Below are 20,861 nucleotides of genomic sequence, written 5' to 3'. Positions count from 1 at the left end.
GGGTAACTCTAAGGTAAGGAATATATAACTAATAGTCTCTTTCAGATACCAGGCCACTGCCCCCCTTCCCGACTGACCTCATCATACAGCAGCTCATAGCCACCCTACAACCGGCTGATCGCACCAGACACCAGGCCCTGGCCACCTTCCTGCTGGCTGACCGCACTAGACATCAGTCCACGGCTGCCCTCCTACCAGATGACCACACCAGACACCAGTCCACGACCGTCCTCTTGCTGGATGACCATACCAAACACCAGACCATGGCCCCTCCTGCCAGATGACCAAACAACAGGCCACGGCCCCTCCTGCCAGCTGATTACACCAAACACCAGACCACGGCCCGTCCTGCCGGCTGACCACACCAGACACCAAGCCACAGTCACTCCCACCAGCTGAGCACACCAGGTGATGGCCCTCCTCCTGCCGACTGACTACACCAGGTGACAGCCCCTCCCGGTGGCTGACCACTGTAGGAAGGTGGAATCTGACTGCATGGTTACCCCCATTTCTTTCCTGGTGTTTTGCTGGTTTTCGACTTAGTTTGACTGGGATCCAGCTAATCAAGACCCCAGTCTATCTGCTTTCTCCCTAAATTGATTGCATGTACTTACCGTACACTCCAGATTGGATTCTGGGGTACCCTTATCAGTCCATAGTATATGGTATACTATGTACCCAGGGCATAGGTACCCCAGAGGCCTCCCAGGGGATGCAGCATGTATTATGCCACCCCTTCGAGACCATTCAAACTGGCACCACAGGTCTGCTACTGCAGCCTGTGTAAGGTGGTGCATGCACCCTTTACTTAAATATAGGTTCACTATATCTTTCCTTATCACTGTAGATATAAACCTATCAGTCAACCCTATGGCAGGCCTTATCAATCCTGTAGGCAGAGTGCTTGGTTTTATGTGAGAGGATGCCCGTACATGAGCAGAGCCCTTCTGCAGCCTTCGGAATCTATTCTCCGGGGCTGTTCTGTAATGCAGCCATACCATATACTCTTAAGTGCATTATAACCTAGCGGTAAATGCTAACTTTAAAACAGCTGCACAGAAACATGTCGTGTTTGGTGTCAAACACCTTGGAATCATACCTCCACACCAGTACCTGGTGAGGGAGCTATGATTCCACCCTCCTAGAGGGAGAAATATGACTTCACCGGTACATCCGGTACCAGCTTTACAGAACCCTGGCATCACAAGATGGATGCTGTCAGCCACAGACAGAGAGTCTGCCCTCCTGCTGCCGGACGAAACCCCGGCAGGGGAGGCTGGATAATAGGTTTCCTGTCACAGGGAGGTGTGACCACCTCCCAGACAGGCTTTAGAGTACTGGGGCTGGGTGAGTGCACTCTGAGAGTGCTTTGGTGTCTGCATTGGGGGCACATTTGGTGTCCCTGTGCATAGTCCAGTTCAAACCGGTTGCAGGGGCACTCAGCCCCTGCTCTGGTGCAAAACTGGACAAAGGAAATGGGTGTAACCACACCTCTGTCCTAACTTTCCCATGTGGGTCTCCAGAGTTTGTACCACCCCTACCTTGGGTATAAAGTAGGAACCCCTGACTACAGGACTTTAGATTTACCTGGACGAAACTCTGCTACAGAAACCAAGTACTTCGATGATCTACACTGTGCTAGATGACTAAAGAATCTACCTTGGAGTAAAGTAGTTACTCCCCTGATAAGCAGGCACCAAAGACGCATCTGACCGGTTTACAACTCCAAAGCTCCTGAGGACTCTGAAGACTTTTGCAACACAGGAGGTGGGTTTTCAAGTGTCCCCGAGGACGACTAGTGTGCTCAGCAAACCTGAGACCCGTATCCCTCGTGGGGACCAAGCAACCCGAACCCCTGGGTACCGTGTCCATTTGCAGCAGCATATGCTTTCTGGCAACCCCTGAAGCTGTGCTTTGGGCTACTTGTAGTCCAGACCCCGAGCAGTGATTCCACCGAAGATTACCGGCCTACACTCCACAACTGTTCCGTGGGCTGGTATTTTGAGATTCCTCTCAAGGTCCCTTCGCGATCCCTGGTCCGTTAGCCTGTGGGTCCCTGTGATGGCAACTTGAACTTTCAGTGGGCTTACCTGGTTACTCCAGAAGTGCCCCGACTCTCCATTGCTTGGGGTTTCACCAGGACCTTACTGGTCCTCACCGAAGCATCTTTTCTCTGACCGTGTGGGTTGCAGTTGCCAAGGCTTGTTGCTCTTCAATCCGTACACTGATCGCCCAGCACTCGACATCCTTTGTGGGACAGTTCGCCTGCAGACTTTGGTCATCCTCGACGTCTCCTGGTCCCCATGGCTGCAGAGTCAAGCTTCACCTCTTCTCACCTGAAGCACCCGACATCGTTGGGCATTCGTCTATTGTGCCCCTGGTCGGTGGCAAGTGACCCAGACTCTGCTCCCTCTGCTTTCAGGCTCTTCTCAGCTCTGATCCAGGCTTGGATCACACCGGACACTTTTCCTCTTCACGGTAGCAGCACTTTGCAGCAACTCGCCATTGAAAACGACGAAAATTCCCGAAACCATTTAACACCTATGCACCCGGCTTCCCTGGGTGAGGTAACACGAGTACTCCAGTGCTCACATGGGTGCTGGCCTTAGAACCTTCTAAGTTTGAAAGGGTTTGCTCAAAGTCCTCTCCTAAGTGTCCTTAATCTTTAAAATTCCAACTGCGACTTTCCCATAGAGTTGTACGGAGCTCGCGGCTGTGTTCTCACACTGCACACGTCCCCCGTGGGTCCCCTGTGTCACTACCTTGGGCGGTTCTTTCGGGTCCCAGCGTGGTTGTTATATCACTTTCCTGGGGCCCGCTGTGTATTGTGCTATTTACTGTTGTTCTAGTGATTGTGTGCTTCCTGCTCTAATCTCATAAAGAGATCAGTAGAGAGTGTTTAGTGACAAATACATATTCTTATAATAACACTTGTGCGGATCTCCTTTCCTTTGGCTATTCAGGAGGTTACAATCTGGTAAAACAAGCTGCTTTACATTCCTTCAAGACTTAGCCTGAAGGCTGCTCTCCACAGCTTCCACTGGGATAGCTTTCACATTAGGTTGTCTTTAACCTACCATCAATAAGGGTCGTTTAGACTGGTGCAAGGTGCCCACTAGAATAGTGGACAGCATATGCCAGGCCAACTTCTCACAACCACACCAGACACAGGCCACGCCCGTTCTCCTTCTGGTGCCCCCCGCCCTCGCCTGTCGCCTCCCACCTTCTCTCTCACGCCCACCGCAGGGCCGTCCATACCTCTCATCCTACCACCAGCTCTCGCCAGGGGCAGCAGAACATATGTTCATTTTATTTTGTTGTATTAATGCATTTTTCATCATTCCATTATCTTTTCTCTACTCTACGCACTTACCCATAAACTATTTAACCTATTACCTTAATTAAGTAATATAACATCATTACATTTAAATTAAATTAAAATAATCAAGGAAGCTTTTCCCCAGCCATAATTAACACTCGACATAATGTTAAATATGTAAATTAAACAACTTCAGAGTATGCAGGCAATAAGAATTGTTTATCCTAACACTAAGCATCCTTTAATAATACATGTTACAATTTAATTAGATTACTTAATGGGACTTTATAAAAACTCCAAACCTTTTCCTAACCGTAATGCTAGCAGTCGGTACTGTACAACACCCCCCACGGTCAGTACTGTGCAGAAGTCACCCGGTCACTTCTCACTGTACAGCACTCACCTCAGCAGCCAGTACTGCACAGCCCGTCACCTCTCTCTGCACAGCACTCACTTCAGCAGCCAGCGCTAGACAGCACTCACCCCAGCAGCCAGCACTGCACAGCACTCACCCCAGCAGCCAGCACTGCACAGCACTCACCCCAGCAGCCAGTACTGCACAACCCTTCACCTCTCACTGCACAGCACTCACCCCAGCAGCCAGTACTGCACAGCCTGTCCCTTCTCACTGCACAGCACTCACTCCAGAAGCCATCACTCCCCAGTCTGTCACTTCTCACAGCACAGCACTCACCCCAGCAGCCAGTACTGCACAGCCCGTCACCTCTCACTGCACAGCACTCACCCCAGCAGCCAGTACTGCACAGCCTGTCCCTTCTCACTGCACAGCACTCACTCCAGAAGCCATCACTCCCCAGCCTGTCACTTCTCACAGCACAGCACTCACCCCAGCAGCCAGTACTGCACAGCCTGTCACTTCTCACTGCAAAGCACTCACCCCAGCAGCCAGCACTGCACATCCCGTCATCTCTCACTGCACAGCACACACACAGCAGCCAGTACTGCACAGCCTGTCACTTCTCACTGCACAGCACTCACCCCAGCAGCCAGTACTGCACAGCCTGTCACTTCTCACTGCACAGCACTCACCCCAGCAGCCAGTACTGCACAGCACTCACCCCAGCAGCCAGCACTGCACAGCCTGCCACTTCTCACTGCACAGCATTCACCCCAGCAGCCAGTACTGCACAGCCCGTTACCTCTCACTGCACAGCACTCACCCCAGCAGCCAGTACTGCACAGCCCGTCACCTCTCACTGCACAGCACTCACCCCAGCAGCCAGTACTGCACAGCACTCACCCCAGCAGCCAGTACTGCACAGCACTCACCCCAGCAGCCAGCACTGCACAGCCTGCCACTTCTCACTGCACAGCATTCACCCCAGCAGCCAGTACTGCACAGCCCGTTACCTCTCACTGCACAGCACTCACCCCAACAGCCAGTACTGCACAGCCCGTCACCTCTCACTGCATAGCACTCACCCCAGCAGTCAGCACTGCACAGCCTGTCACTTCTCACTGCACAGCACTCACCCCCGCAGCCAGTACTGCACAGCCTGTCACTTCTCACTGCACAGCACTCCCACCAGCAGCCAGTACTGCACAGCCCGTCACCTCTCACTGCACAGCAGTCAGCCCAGCAGCCAGCACAGTACACTCCCGCGTTCTCACTGCACAGCACTCACCCCAGCAGCCAGTACTGCACAGCCCATCACTCTCACTGTACAGTACTCACCCCAGCAGCCAGCACTGCACAGCCCGTCACCTCTCTCTGCACAGCAGTCACCCCAGCAGCCAGCACTGCACAGCCTGTCACTTCTCACTGCACAGCACTCACTCCAGCAGCCAGTACTGCACAGCCTGTCACTTCTCTCTGCACAGCACTCACCCCAGCAGTCAGCACTGCACAGCCTGTCACTTCTCACTGCACAGCACTCACCCCCGCAGCCAGTACTGCACAGCCTGTCACCTCTCACTGCACAGCACTTACCCCAGCAGCCAGTACTGCACAGCCCGTCACCTCTCACTGCACAGCAGTCAGCCAAGCAGCCAGCACAGTACACTCCCGCGTTCTCACTGCACAGCACTCACCCCAGCAGCCAGTACTGCACAGCCCATCACTCTCACTGTACAGTACTCACCCCAGCAGCCAGCACTGCACAGCCCGTCACCTCTCTCTGCACAGCAGTCACCCCAGCAGCCAGCACTGCACAGCCTGTCACTTCTCACTGCACAGCACTCACTCCAGCAGCCAGTACTGCACAGCCTGTCACTTCTCTCTGCACAGCACTCACCCCAGCAGCCAGTGCTGCAAAGCCCGCCACCTCTCACTGCACAGCACTCACCCCAGCAGCCAGCACTGTACACCCCTGCGGTGTCACTTCACAGCACTCACCCCAGCAGCCAGTGCTGCACAGCCCGTCACGTCTCACTGCACAGCACTCGCCCCAGCAGCCAGTACTGTACACCCCCGCGGTTTTACTGCACAGCACTCACCCCAGCAGCCAGTGCTGCACAGCCCGTCACCTCTCACTGCACAGCACTCGCCCCAGCAGCCAGTACTGCACAGCCCGCCACTTCTCACTGCACAGCACTCGCCCCTGCAGCCAGTACTGCACACCGCCCATGGTCTCACTGCACAGCACTCACCCCAGCAGCCAGTGCTGCACAGCTCGTCACCTCTCACTTCACAGCACTCGCCCCAGCAGGCAGTACTGCACAGCCCGTCACCTCTCACTGCACAGCACTCGCCCCAGCAGCCAGTACTGCACAGCACTCACCCCAGCAGGCAGTACTGCACAGCCCGTCACCTCTCACTTCACAGCACTCGCCCCAGCAGCCAGTGCTGCACAGCTCGTCACCTCTCACTGCACAGCACTCACCTCACTGCACAGCACTCACCCCAGCAGCCAGTGCTGCAAAGCCCGCCACCTCTCACTGCACAGCACTCACCCCCGCAGCCAGTACTGCACAGCACTCCTCCCAGCAGCCAGTACTGCACAGCACTCCTCCCAGCAGCCAGTACTGCACAGCACTCACCCCAGCAGCCAGCACCGCTCTGTCCCGAGGTGGCCTCCACAGCTCCGGGTTCTCTGGCGATGGCCGGGTCCGGGCTCCAGGAGGGCGCAGTACGGACTGAAGTTGCCAAAGCAGCGCGTCTCCTACTTCACCCTACACCTGACCGAGCTCTCGGAGTTCATTAAATAAAACGTATGGAAGCACCGATTCTGCGTGCATGGGGGCGGGAGAGAGGGGAGGGGTCAAAGGCGTGGTTAAAGACAAAAATATTCAGCAACCTTTTTCGATCTTTCACCGTCAGGTAACTAAATTTAAAAAAAAACTCAGCTTAAATGTAAAATAAATGGAAGGGAGGTTAAACAGTGGGAAATACACTGTTGTATGTTATGCAGTGCTTTAAGTGGGCCGGGTCCTGCCGGTGCTCAGCACGGCATTGAGCCCCGGCAGTTCTAAACAGCAGGTGCTGGGACGGGTCCCTCTCGGGCTCTCCACTGTTGCCCTCGCCATCAGGATGAAAAAAGATCCGAGCTCTGCAGCAGCGTCGCTGCTCACTGGCTGGGATGTAACTTTAAAGAGACTGTTATGGTTCTTTCACAGTTTCAACATTCAGAACCGAAGCATTTTCAATATTATATACAAAGAAGCCAAAGTTGTTGCTGATTTATCTGTTACTTGTTGTTTTATATATCTGTGTGCAATGTCACAAAAAGCAAAATACCAGTGGAGTGGCGCACTGTGCTAAGCAGATTATTAGTGTGCATATGTTTAAGCCACGCCCTTAATTCCATCAGCCCCGCCCCTTAGAGAGACTCTTAGTTTTTTCATTCCACTTAAAGCCCTGATGTTATGACACCTCTGTTAGTGAAGGCACTGCAGGGGGCTGTGTGTAACCAGAGAGCCACAGAGCTCAATCCTGGATTGGGCGGTGGAGAATTAGTGCTAAGAAGTCCCAGTCTGTGACAGAAAGCGCTGTGAATATGTAAAGCATTATTTTAAAAGTGCATTATACACCGTGGACGCATTATACATGGCTGCTACACAATGCAAAAGGTTTAAGATAACAAAGTGTTTCCAAAATGTAGACATTTGCTAATAACGAGACTCCAAGCAGTGAGCATTGATTTACAACTGTCCATGAAAAGCCCACACTGCTTCACGGCTCAGCTGGTAACTCCCTTGCAATTCTACTCAAAAAGAATAAATCCATGCCACCAGGAAGCTTCAAATGGTTTTATCAATTAAAAGAAATACTGGCTTCCAAGCACCACCCTTTTCATTTGCAGATTGACGAGTTGTCACATTTCAATTTCTTTCAGGCAGCAGCACCCGGGCAGGAAGGGTTGTTTAGCTGTCTGCCCATCCCTCGGTTTCACCCGGGCAGGAAGGCTTGTTTAGCTGTCTCCCTCTCCCTCGGTTTCACCCAGGCAGGAAGGCTTGTTTAGCTGTCTGTCATCCCTCGGTTTCTCCCTGGCAGGAAGGCTTGTTTAGCTGTCTGCCCTCCCTTGGTTTCTCCCTGTCAGGAAGGCTTGTTTAGCTGTCTGCCCTCCCTCGGTTTCACCCGGGCAGGAAGGCTTGTTTAGCTGTCTGCATTCAGCATGTATTATGCCACCCCTGGCTGGCCATCCAAATCTGACACAACTGGCTGCACGACAGCTGGGGCAAGGTGGTGTAATCACCCTTTGCTTTAGATATAGTATTCCTATATCTAACCCTAAAATGGACACATATATTCCTATCAGTCACTCCTATGGCAGGCCTTAACAATCCTGAAGGCAGAGTGCTTGGAATAATGTGAGATGGTGCTCTGGCATGAGCTGAGCCCGTTTGCAGCTTGCGGAACCAAGTCCTAATAGCTGTTCCATGATAACGCGTACCATATACTCTTAAGTGCATTATAATCCTCGCGGTTATATGCCAACTCTGGTATCGCTTTATCAAAACATGTCGAGTAAGGTGTCATACGAATTGGAATACTAACCCCTCGCCAATTCTGGCGACGGGGTTAGCATTCCACCCTTCTAGAGGGACACGACATGTTGGTAACCTGTAACCCCGGTTAAAGTCAGACAGAGCCTTAGCTCCACAAAATGGATGCTGCCACCGAGACACAAGTCTGCCCTCCTGCTGCTGGGAGTCCTCCCAGCGCAGGAGGCAAGGACAAAGGGTTTCCTGTCAGGGGCGGTGCCAGCACCGTCCCAGACAGGATTTTGTGTATCTTAGGTAGGCAGGGCTTTAGAGGAAGGTGACTGCAAGTGGCACCCCGGTGCTCACTGTGCATAGGCCGGCTTGAACCAGTTCCAGGGGCACACCAGACCCTGAGCTGGGGAAAGCCCGCCAAAGGAAGGGGTGTAACCACCCCCCTCCTAGTCCCACCCATAGGGCAGGACTTAGTCGCGTGCCAGCCCCCTTTTGCAGGATAAAGGTAAAAGCAGGCCCCCTTCCAAATTAGATCAATCTTTGAATCCTGAACCGACCTTCTGCACGAAGAACTCAAGACTCTTCTCAAGATTTCTCCCTTGTGACTAAGGAGTAGTCACCCTGCAGCAGCAGGCACCAACCAAGCATCGCAGGTTGTTGCCAGTCTCTCCTTCGGATCAAGACTGCTCCAGCATGACGAGAACCGGCTTCCCTGGCACCTCTGACCTCAACCTACATCATCAGCCCAGCTGTGATCCGTGGGTGCGACGAGACCTCGAGGGACCGGCCATCTTCAGAACTGCACGACGCTTGTCCAGCACGACCACCGAGTGACCCTCGACAGAGTGCTTTGGGGTAAGAGAAGCCCCGACCCTGAGCAGCTCAAGCACCGAAGTTCAGCCCCCCTGCATCCACGAGATCTGCGTGGGGCCCTTCTGCTCTTTGCTGCTCACCGCGTTGTCCAGGTCACTTGCCGTTGGCTAGTGGCCCTTTTACGACGCTCCACGACGACAAACACCGCTGGTCTGGTTGCTCCAGACTGGCCCTTGCTCCCCTCCAACAGAGGAGCACCCTGGACCCTCCTGGTCCACTCAAGACGCCATTTTAGGTCCACCGCGTGGGCCTTGCATTTGCCAAGACTTGTTGCCCAATCCTGGGTCCAGCGACGTCAGAAGCAGATATCTTCGTGGGACAGCTCGCACCTCCCTCCTGGTCGCCGACAACGCCTCCTGGTCCGAGAGACTGCAGAGCCCAGCAGCGCCCACTCACCTGGTCGAGGTGACTTCGTCCGGTGCCACCCTGGTGCCCACCTAAATCACTGGCTAGTGATTCAGAACTTGGTCCCCTCTGCTTTCAGGTCTTCTTCTTCCCTGATCCAGGCTTGGATCTCCACGAACTTTCTTCACTGGCCGCCTGCCAGCAACTTCTTCCTTCAGGCTCCTGGTTCTTCAACGAGGGTTTCCGACGCAACTTCAACCCTATGCAGCCGCAGCCCCTGGGCTAGGTAAACTGAGTACCCCGGTGCTCCAGCATAGTCCAACACCCTAAGTGTTCGGATCCACTCCCGTTTTCGACCCACCTAGTCGGGTTCGCCCGAGAACAGTAACTTTGTTTTTACTAGCCTCCATAGACTTTTTCCCGCCTTACGCTTGAGAGTTCCCACTCTGCACACGACGTCCACAGGCCTCCTGCTCCTAATCTAAGTGTTTAGTATTGCAGGCCTGGCGATTCTAAAGTCTATGAGAATAGTTACTTACCTGCTAGTAATTCGCATTCCACTTCTTGTGTATATGGTTTTTCGTGCCCCTCGGGCATTTGTGTAAATTGTGCGACTTTCAGTAATTCTTTAAGAGTTTTGTTGTGTGCTTAGCTCCCTGTCTAATAAAGAGCCAGGGTAGTCCTGTTATAAATAAATATACTTTATTTTTGATAACAACTTGTGTGGTGTCCTTTCACTTGGTGTTCAAGGGGTAATGTGATGGTAAAACAGCTGGCTTAACACGCCCTCTAGAGTCTTAGCCTTAGACTGCTCGTATCCATGCTACTAGGATAGCTGGTCTATAAGGTTGACTTACAACCAATCATCAATAAGGGTTGTTTGGACTGATACATAGTGATCACTAGAATAGTGAGCACTGCATATCAGGCCAACTTCTCACATTGGTGAGCAGCGGTCGGGATTTGAGCTTGCTGTTGTTTTACCACACGTATCCTAAGAATATCATTTGAAAGATCACATAAGTACTAAGGTACATATAACTTAGCTTAGAATACTCTGAGTTCTACTGAACCAGCTGTTGTAGCTTCTAGGGCCTAGCACACCCTAAACTACAACTCTATCAAGGGATCAGTAGGTAAACATATAGTGTAGGTAAGTGCACCACTTACACCTCACTAGAAAGGCATGTCTACCCAGGGAGAGTCTACTGAGACCCCCCTTGTGGTGATTGACCCTCCACAGGTCATCTCAAGATATACAGCTCTCAGTTTCCAGGAGATGAGACAAGTGTGTACCTCCAGGAAACTGAAACAGGGGTCTAACCCCACCATTCCCTTTCTGATAGGTCTCTTGGAGACTTATGATGCTAGGAAAGCATCCCAGGCAGATGGGAATATGCCAGCCTTAGAGGGTACCCTTGGTGATCCAGACCTCCTTGACACTGAAAATGCAGTTGAGGAGGAGGATCAAGAGGAACTCTCTGGGGATGAGGCAGACAGGCCTGAACTAGTCAGCAGACTCACTAGGGCCAACTTAGACCTGCTTGGGAAAGGAGCTGGGGCCCCCCCAGTACTGACCCTGATCAGGCCTAACATTGGAGTTAGGAGAGATAGATCTCCTTCTAGGGACTCCAATAGATCTCTGCACTCTAATGCCTCTTCTCAGAGGAGAAGGAACTCTCCCCAGAGGAGATGGACTTCCCCTCAGAGAATGGAGCATGAAGCCAGAATGAGACAGGCTACTCTGAGGATTGAAAGGGAAGAACTTGCCCTGGCCAAAGAAAAGCTTGCCTTTGCTAGAGAGCAGCAGATGAGTGGGGTAGTTCCCACTGGTGGCAGCAATCTCCCAAGAGATAAAGAGAAGGGTTTAGATACTAAACACCTGACAAAGATAGTGCCTCCCTTTAAACAAGGGGATGACATCCAGAAATGGATGGCTGCTTTGGAGAGGGCCTGCACTGTCCAGTGCATCCCCCAGAGTCAGTGGGCAGCTATACTGTGGCTCTCCTTTGATGGTAAAGGTAGAGATAAGCTCCTCACTACTAGAGTTGAGGATGCTAACAATTACCAGGTCCTGAAAAATACACTGGTTGATGGGTTTGGCTTAACATCTGAGGAAAATTGAATTTTGCCTTGTTATATGTGCCTACGTGTTCCCCATCCTATGTTATATGTGCATGATCGATATGCATATATCCCCCTATGATCGATTAAAGACGCAATTATAGTTGTGTCCAACTCTAGTATGCCAGTTTCCAGTTCTCGTGAAAGCAACGAGTATTAGGCCTATGTTGCCACGTTTTACAGTGTGCACGTTAATTCATTGAATTGTCCCCGTTTCTAGGCCTCGAAAGGGCCCGGACACCATATTCAAGCTCCTGTCTCCTGAACCCACTCCGAGGAGCGATGCAGCCCCCACCTGCATCCCTGACCCTTCACTTACTTCCTGCCGCGCAGCGCGGTGCCCGGCCTGGCTCTGCCTGCCTGTCTGCCAAGAATATGTTATGCCTCCAGTTATCAGTTCAGCTCTTCGTCTTCACATTCCTAAGCTAACGAACCGCATAAACAGCTTCAGCTATAGTCTAGTCTTTCTGTCTCCATGCAAGTGAATTACTGTATTAATATCCATAGAAGATTCATAGCACACGCAATACATGTAGAATATATGCATGCACCAGCCTTACTGTCAAGTAGCCTTTACCCTGATAACTTTTAGATTCTATCAACATGTACTCCAAACACCAGATACCAGATATGCTATAGGTACATGTCGTCCTGACACCGCAGACTTTAGTCTCCTCTTCTAGTGCAGAAGTCAGAGCCCCCAGTTCTCCCCGGTAACACGTCATTGTCCGTTTGCGCGCACCACTAGGTTAAAGGTTCCAGCTGCTCAGGTAGCCCCCTCCATGTATCCACCCACTTCATGACACTTCCGTGACGTTCTCATCACATGTCTACGTGCACGCCCTGTGCACGCCTTCTTTTCACGCCCATGTGTTCTTATCTTACGCTTGTCACTTGTTACGCCTACTGTATGTAATGTAATTGTGATGTTTTACTATATATACCTTGTACTGTTAATGAGACGTTGCAGCTGCCTTCTATGCCATTCTATTTCAGGCTGTCCCGATCCTGTCCCTTACCTTATGCCTGATTAAAGCCTGTTAGACTCAGATTCCTCGGATCCTGCCTCTTATTTATTGAGCTATCTGTTATTATTAATGTATTCAAAAATAGTACCGGTAATTAATTATTTATTTACCACATAATGGCGCCCGAACAGGGACGAGCCCCTTCCCCACGCGCCGGCGATGTAACGCAGGCCCCCTGACCCTTCTACAGCCGTGACGGAACTCTACCGTGCACGTGCAGATATTTCTGCTTCAAGTCTCCCTCAGGCCCACGGAGGAGACGGAAACTGCGGTCCGGCATCCAGACGAGGCGGTGAGGAATGCGGTTTGTCCCGACCAGAGCCCAAGCCGAGAGAGCAAGGTCCGAGGTATCCGGAGGCCCACCTGTTTCTGAAGTCCGAAGTTCGTAGTAACCAGACGTCGTAGCAGTCCAGTCCAGTCCGAGGCCTTCAGTTTCTGCTTCCCGGTGAGTACCGTTGCGGGGGAAGTATCTAGACAGGTTCATTAGTTTGTCCCTGGTCCGATGGGTTTGGGTACACAGATCCAGTCCGAAGTATTCACCTAGGTGGATACGGTATGACGTGTCTCTTTATGAGACCGGTATGTTCTGTACTGTTTTAGCAGTGCATCCAGTAATTCTAGTAAGTCCGTTCTCGAGAAATTCAAGTGTTATGTTTTCAGTGTATCAGGTAGTATTCTGTTCGAACTGTTATTAATGTATTTCTATGTCGTGGTATGAGTGATTTGTTTGCCATTTCATTACTGTGATTATTGTGTATTGTGTTTAGCCCAAGTACGACTCCAAAATGCCTCTGTTTTCGAAATTACGTCAGATAAAAACTAGAAAAGGGTTACTCGAAGAAGCAGTTCCTGTCCCTCCTAGGGACAGTCCTGGACACTTTATGTATCACAAGCATGGCTTAGATGCCATATTATATCTAGACTTATGGGCGGAGTACACGAAGGATCTTGAAGAGAAATATAGATGGCCTGTATCAGGTACATGGGATGCCGAGTGCATCATGCGAGTAGAAGAAGCATTATGGAAAAAGAAAGCCAGACAGTCCCAGAAAGACGCCATCGAGTTATGGCGCAAAGAATCTCACAGAAGAACCGAAAAAGAATTCAGAAAAGCAGAATTAACAGTCAGACAGACAGAGAAATGCCCTTATTAAAGGTATGTATCCTCTTCTTGCCGAGGGCTTGCCGAAGGCAACCCCGGAAGCATCCTGTAAATTACCGCCACCCTTGGTCCCGACTAAACTGCGTCATAAACCGACTGCAGCTGAAATTTTTCTGTCGTCCTATTTGGACGATACTGTCCCAGAATATGCAAATCCTATTCCGCCTGCTCACCCTCAGCACCCTGTAAATAATGTAATTCCTGTTCCTCCAGCCACTGGTCCCGGGGACCAAGTTAATGTGCCAGTACCCCCGGACCAGCCCACACCACGTGTTTTGCCAGTTACTTTACCAGCCCGTTCAGTATTAACTGACGATTCTAGTTCAGGAGCCGCGGGGGGAGGTGCTCCTATCACCCCGCCTCAAGTAAGACGACTGACGCCGCGAGAAGCAGCGTTACAGTGTACGCCAAAAGTGGCTACATACACAGACCTCAAGCGACTTCTTAATGACTGTATATATGATCCAGTTCCAGGCGAAGATCACATGGTATTATATTCAGTACGTTTAAGACGGGTTGCCAACTTTTTGGTCACCCTGCCCGACATGAAGGAACATCTAGACAGAATATATCATTTTATCCGTACAGGGGAGAATTCAGAAAGTACTCACGAAGATATGGCACACAGAAAAGCCGAGATTCAACATATGATTTTACAGTTCTTGATTAACTGTTTAATAAGAGAGCAAGATTATCCTGATAAAGACAAAGACGAGATGAAAGGCCTGATCAGGTGGAGTGACAATATAGCCGAGGGAAAACACAAGACACAAGGTAGTGTAGAAAGTATGTACAAGAAAATTCGTAAGGAAATTATAAGTATACACCAGAAAGGGGAAGCAAAAAGAGCAACCGAGAAAGAGAATGACTCTTCAAGTGAAGAGGTAGACAGCGAGAATCCCTCCAGAATAGCGTATGTAGGTAGAACCAGATTTTCCGACAGACATTCACGCCTAGATTACAAGAAAGTTTTTCCTCCTCCAGTACCAGAACAGTGTTCTCTTGAACAAGTATTCCAGGCCACCGATCAAATTCTGAAATCACGAATAGGTTATAGTGAGCTTAGTAACATGCATGAACAAGAACTAGCCCGATCAGCAGTCCGATGGACTAGTGATTCTACCACGTTTCCAGATGAAATAGTGGCCCAAACGTTTCTGAAACTGCCCCCAGCCGAGCAGCGTCTGGTGGGTACGTATATGATCCAACACCTCATTACACTGTATGAGGATCAGCATTCTGATCCAGGTCCTTTACATGATGTATTAAACGAGTTACTCCTAAACAGATGGAAAGGTTTAGGTACCGATTTAATTAGTGTCATTCTAGAACAACGCCACAAATACAGAACGTTCCTGAATCCACATTTTGTTCCTGTCCCACCCCCAGAAAGAAAATCATTCTATATAGACAGACAGAATCCGTTGCGAGAAGTACATCCAGTTAAGGGAGCGGGGGGTGATCTAGAACGAGTATTTGTTTACACCCCTATCACGAAAATAGAACTCTTGGAAATGAAAAAGTTAATACCCTGTCACGATAAAGATCCAGCAGGGTTCCACCGTGAATTAAAGGACATGCTCCGTATGGGAGAATACACGTATCCTGATATCATTAAAATGTTAAAGGTCCTGTTGCCTGCGGGCATATATGAAAAACTCAAAGAAAAAGAATGGGAGGTGGGAGAGAAAAAGATAGATTGGACCGCATTAGAGACTGAAGATAACACACGAGTTCCAGGTACCGGTCTTGGGGTAAAAGCTAAAGCTTTGCCCGAATTGTTAATACAAGTTTTGCCAAGATTACTAGCCACGAAAAAGGAAGACTGGGATGCCATCTCAGCCTGTAAACAGAAACAAGATGAAGACACTAGTGATTTTTATTCTAGATTTGAGAAATGTTTCATTATTAATAGTGGTCTGAAAACAAGTAGTGAATCGTATCCACATCTTTTTGTTACCAAACTAGTTGAGAATTCAAGTCCACAAGTTAAAAATCGAGTACTGAAAGTCGGAAGTACCTGGCAAGCTAATACTCCGTCACAGATGCTCCAGATGCTCCAGTACCACCAGAACAGAATTAGGGAGGAGCAGGAACATGAAAGAAGACGTATGAAAGACACGAAAATGAAAGTGCTAGTTGCACAATCTGTTCCGCAAGACAGTCAGAAGAGGGGTCCGAGTCAAACTAGTCATCCTGCAGCTCCCGTTAAAGGGACCTGCAATTACTGTAAACAGCCAGGTCATTATATAAACGAATGTGCAGTTCTGAAACACAACATATCTACTGGTAAAACGAAAGAGAGACCCCGTCCGCCTAGACAAGAACAAGTTTCACAGACTTCCCAGCCACCGCAGAACGCACAACAGACAGTTACAGCGCCGCAGCCTATAGCTGCCACACAGCACGTTACACAGCAGATGTACCAGTACGCACAGTCAGAGTATCCAGATTATCAACCGTATTCATGAAACAGCCTAGAGAGGGAGGTTGGCTTGCCTCTCATCGAGATTCCTGTAGATCAAGAGGGTCCCTATGTACACAGTCAAGTATTAGGGAAAGACAGAAAGTTTCTGATTGATACAGGGGCAAGTAGGACTACCATCAGTCATGACGAGGTTCCAGGGGCTCCACTCTCAGGCTCAAGAAATGTTTCCCTTGGATTTTCAGGAAAGCCTATTGTTAATGAAATATCGAAACCAGTTACTCTAGAAGTTGGTCCATTATCCCGAACTACAGACTTGTTACTTACGAAATCTTGTCCAGAAAACTTACTAGGTATTAAGACCCTGAAAGAATTAGGAGCAGTTATCTGCTGTTCCCCAGAAGGAGTACGACTGTTTTTAAGAGACTTTAAAGGTCATTATGTATTACGTGATTTTGATCCACGATTATTGAATGTACCACAGCATTTATGGGCGCAAGGTCCAACTGATGTAGGTTGTATGCACATCACACCCCATCGTGTCACTCTGAAGAAAGGTGTTGTATTACCACGAATCCGACAGTACAAATTGCCACCTGAGGCTGTAGCAGCCTTATCGAAAATTATTGACGACCTCATTGCTCAAGGAGTGGTTGTAGAAACTGACTCCAATGTATGTAATTCTCCTATCATTCCGATTCTAAAACGCACTGATCCAAATGCACCTCCAGTTTATCGATTAGTGATTGACCTTCGAGAACTTAATAAATGTATCATACCCCAGTACCCAGTGGTTCCAGATATTTCTTCCCTATTGACTGCCATTGATTCTGAAGCCACGTTCTTTACTGTTATTGATCTCAAGAACGCATTCTTTAGTGTCCCCATTCATCCAGACAGCCAGTTTCTTTTCGGATTCTGTTTAAATGGAAGAAGCTATAAATTTACACGAGCTCCTCAAGGTTTCACAGAAAGTCCTAGTATTTACAGTCAAGCACTTAAAAGACAACTAGACAATATTCACATGCCAACTGACACTGCTCTGCTCCAGTATGTCGATGATCTATTGATCACAGCCCGTTCTGAACGTGACTGCGAACGTGCGTCACTTACGGTTTTGTATTTCCTGGCCGAGATGGGGCACAAGGTGTCCCCTTCTAAATTGCAATTCTGTGTCCAGCAAGTGGTCTACCTTGGACACTTACTGTCCAAGAGGGGTAGGCAGTTGACACCAGACCGTATCCAGTTAATAGCACATCTTCCACAGCCCAAGACTCAGAAGGAGGTACGAGCTTTTATCGGCCTCACTTCTTACTGCAGACAATGGATTCCTCAGTATGCATATCTAGCCAAACCACTGATACAGTTAACGACACAGGAGGCAGCCACATTGACTGTCCTCCCTTGGACCCAGGAACATACACTTGTTTTCAATGAGTTAAAGAAAGCTTTATGCCAAGCACCTGTATTAACGACACCGAACTACAGTAAGCCTTTTACACTTTTTGTCACCGAACGTGATGGTACTGCATTATCTGTTCTCACACAAGATCAAGCAGGACAATACAAGCCCTGTGCTTATTTCTCTAGCACATTAGTTCCGGTGGCCCAGGCTCTGCCTGCGTGCCTCAAGTCAGTTGCAGCCACAGCTCTAGCTATCAGACAAAGTGATTCCATAGTGTTAGGACACTCCCTGACAGTACAAGTTCCACACTCCGTGGAAGTTCTTTTAAACCGAACACAGACTCAGCACTTGACAATTGCATGTTTAACAGGATATGAACTGACATTGTTTCAGCCACACATAGAAATCAGACGCTGCAACATTTTAAATCCCGCTACACTGTTACCCTCAGTTACTTTGAATCCTGCCACACATGACTGTGTGGAAGTTGTTAACACCATGACAAAGCCAAGACAAGACTTGACAGACATTGCATTACCTGATCCTGACCTGACACTTTATGTGGATGGTTCATGTATGAGAACAAGTACAGGAGAGTTAGTAGCCGCGTATGCAGTGACTACTGACACTGAAGTTATAGAAACACATCGTATTGACACCCTGTCTGCTCAAGCAGCAGAGCTCGTCGCTCTGACTCAAGCCTGCATACGAGCTAAGAACCTGAAAGTAAATATATATACAGATTCACGTTATGCATTCGGAGTCGTACACGACTTCGGAGTACTCTGGCAAGAAAGAGGTTTCATGACTTCTCATGGAACCAAGATTCAGCATGGCCCCCTCATTCAAGCTCTGTTAGATGCAATACATTTACCGACAGCTATCGCTATCATGAAGTGCAAGGCACATACGAAAGCCACTGACATCATTTTCCCAGGGTAACGATCTAGCAGATCGAACAGCCAAGCTTACAGCTCAGACTCCAGACATTCCAGTTAACCCGACACAGACAGACATTCCAGATCAGACGACTTGTATGACAGTTAAGGACCCTACACAAGACGTACTAGATATACAGTCACACGCTACTCCCGATGAAATCAAGAAATGGTCTGAACAAGGAGGGGTCCAGACAGATCAAGGATGGTTGACGAAGGGAAAAGCCACTTGGTTTCTCCCCGACTCTATGGTTCAAGTCATTATTAACACCGCACATAGTCCAGCACACCTAGGAGAAAAAGCCATGTTAGACAGTATTCAGAACCTTTGGTTTAACAAGCATTTACGAGCAGCAGCGAAGCAGAAAGTGCGTACCTGCATGATATGTTGTCAGTTCAATCCAGGTAAAGGTGTCCCGGTGGAACAAGGTGGATTCCATCCTCCTGACCACCCTTTTGAAGTCCTCCAGATGGATTATATCCAGATGGATCGATGTCGAGGTTTCAAGTATGTCCTCGTAGTTGTATGCGCTTTGTCCAGGTGGACAGAAGCATACCCAGTTCCAGATTACACTGCTGCGACCACTGCCAGGCAGTTGGTTCGTGAGTTTTTCCCCCGCTATGGATTGCCTAGGGTCGTGTATTCAGATAACGGCCAGCCATTCTCATCCGAGCTCATGAAACAAGTATCTCTTCTGTTAGGGTACCAGTGGAAGTTCCATTGTGTACTACATCCTGAGGCAGCTGGCCTCGTAGAGAGACATAATCAGACCCTGAAAATCCGCATTGCCAAAGTATGCGCAGAGAAAGGCGTAGATTGGATGGTAGCACTGCCAGTCGCCCTTTTCTATATGAGAATGGTCGCTCACTCCCGTTCAGGTCTGTCTCCTTATGAGGTAGTGTTCGGTCGTCCTCCAAACATGTGGGGTACACCTAGGCCCCGTAAAATAACTGATGTTGACAGTAATATGCTGACAGATTACCTGGCTTCCTTGATGTCTGCACTACTCTCTTGTCGTTCACAGGTTGCCGCTGCTTTTCCAGACAACACCGAAGTGAAACCGCACGAGGTCATACCAGGCGACCTAGTCCTCGTGAGGAATTTTGATCGTTCAAGTCCGCTGGAGCCCCGTTGGAAGGAGCCAAGACTTGTCCTACTAACAACAAGGACGGCCATCAAGATCGAAGGACGGAAGGGGTGGTTGCACTCCAGTCATGTAAAGCGATTTCATGGACTCAGACCAAAAACTTTTTTCAAAGACTGCCCCGTTCTCAAGGACTGCCCAGACACTGAATCTAAACTTCCCCTGTTAGAGAAAACTCCGCAGCAGGAGTATAAAGAAAAATTAAGGTCTAGTAAGTCAGCCAGTTTAATTGTCTAAGTCCCTCTCGGGTGAAACGGTTAGACAGGTTCCTGACATGTATGAGATAGACCCACACAGTGAGAGAGTTAGTCGAAACTCTAAGAGAATACGTTATCAAAAGAATCTTCGAAGTAGATGCATTATTACTCTAGTATTTATGACATTTCTGAGTCTTATGGTTACCTGCATAAGTTATGCCTTACATTTATGTTTTCCTATTAATTCACATGTACATTTTTCTTCTAATGTTACAGTAGAGCACACTTTTAGTGACCTGCCTCCTCACGAGTTATCCTATCGTCTTGCCATGCGCAATAATACGTTTATCCGTATGTTACACTATTCACACCAGACCAGCAATGCCACCAATTGTTGGGTGTGTGGTCGACTCCCCCCTTTCCAGACACCGAAGGGAGTGCTGCCACTCTTTCCTTGTCCATTTTCACACAATGGTTCGTGTGGAGCATGGTCCACGTTAACGTCATCCTCAAATGATATGTCCCTTCTGAATAGAACATGTTTCCCAGACAAGGAAGGTCTTTCCCATAGAACAGGGTTAGATCTAGAAAATGAAGTATATGATCTAGGTAATTATTCCTCGAATTTCATGGTTTTGAATGTTCAGTCCGAGACTGCTCCAGATTTACCTGCTATTACAGTTCTACCAGTGAAAGGCGAATTATGTGTCAGAAAGAATGGTACAATACATGTGGGACATAGTGATTGTACTACTATGGTCGAGTATAGTGACAGTGGGAAATCTACTTTCAAAGCCTCACGTCATTCTTATTTTGTGTGTGGTCAGACCGCATATGTTCGTCTGCCCCTAGATTGGGATGGAACATGTTACATTGCCTTCCTACTGCCACCAGTTTTCCTAGCCCCATCCGATTATCACAGAAACACACATCTAGTACACGTTAGACATAGAAGGGAGACCGAGTCCCCAATTGTCGATCAAACTGAAACTGCCTTAGAACAA

The 20,861-nt window shown here is 49.1% G+C and overlaps 1 protein-coding gene across 2 annotated transcripts in view; it reads right to left on the bottom strand.

Annotated features, from left to right (window-relative positions):
- The window catches only part of LOC144785692 (uncharacterized), a 128,620-nt gene that overhangs the window by 88,479 nt on the left and 19,280 nt on the right, over positions 1–20,861 (bottom strand). The window contains exon 1 of one of the 2 annotated variants that reach the window (XM_078664484.1): positions 6,320–6,458. The exons of the other annotated variant lie outside the window; for it this stretch is intronic. The gene's annotated coding sequence lies outside the window, so the exon portion shown is untranslated. Of the gene's footprint in view, positions 1–6,319; positions 6,459–20,861 lie in introns of those variants that run through there. 2 annotated transcript variants of the gene reach the window in all.

Source organism: Lissotriton helveticus, chromosome 10 (assembly GCF_964261635.1).
Source record: "Lissotriton helveticus chromosome 10, aLisHel1.1, whole genome shotgun sequence".
Taxonomy (NCBI): Eukaryota; Metazoa; Chordata; class Amphibia; order Caudata; family Salamandridae; genus Lissotriton; species Lissotriton helveticus.
This window is presented reverse-complemented; position numbering and strand designations above follow the sequence as displayed.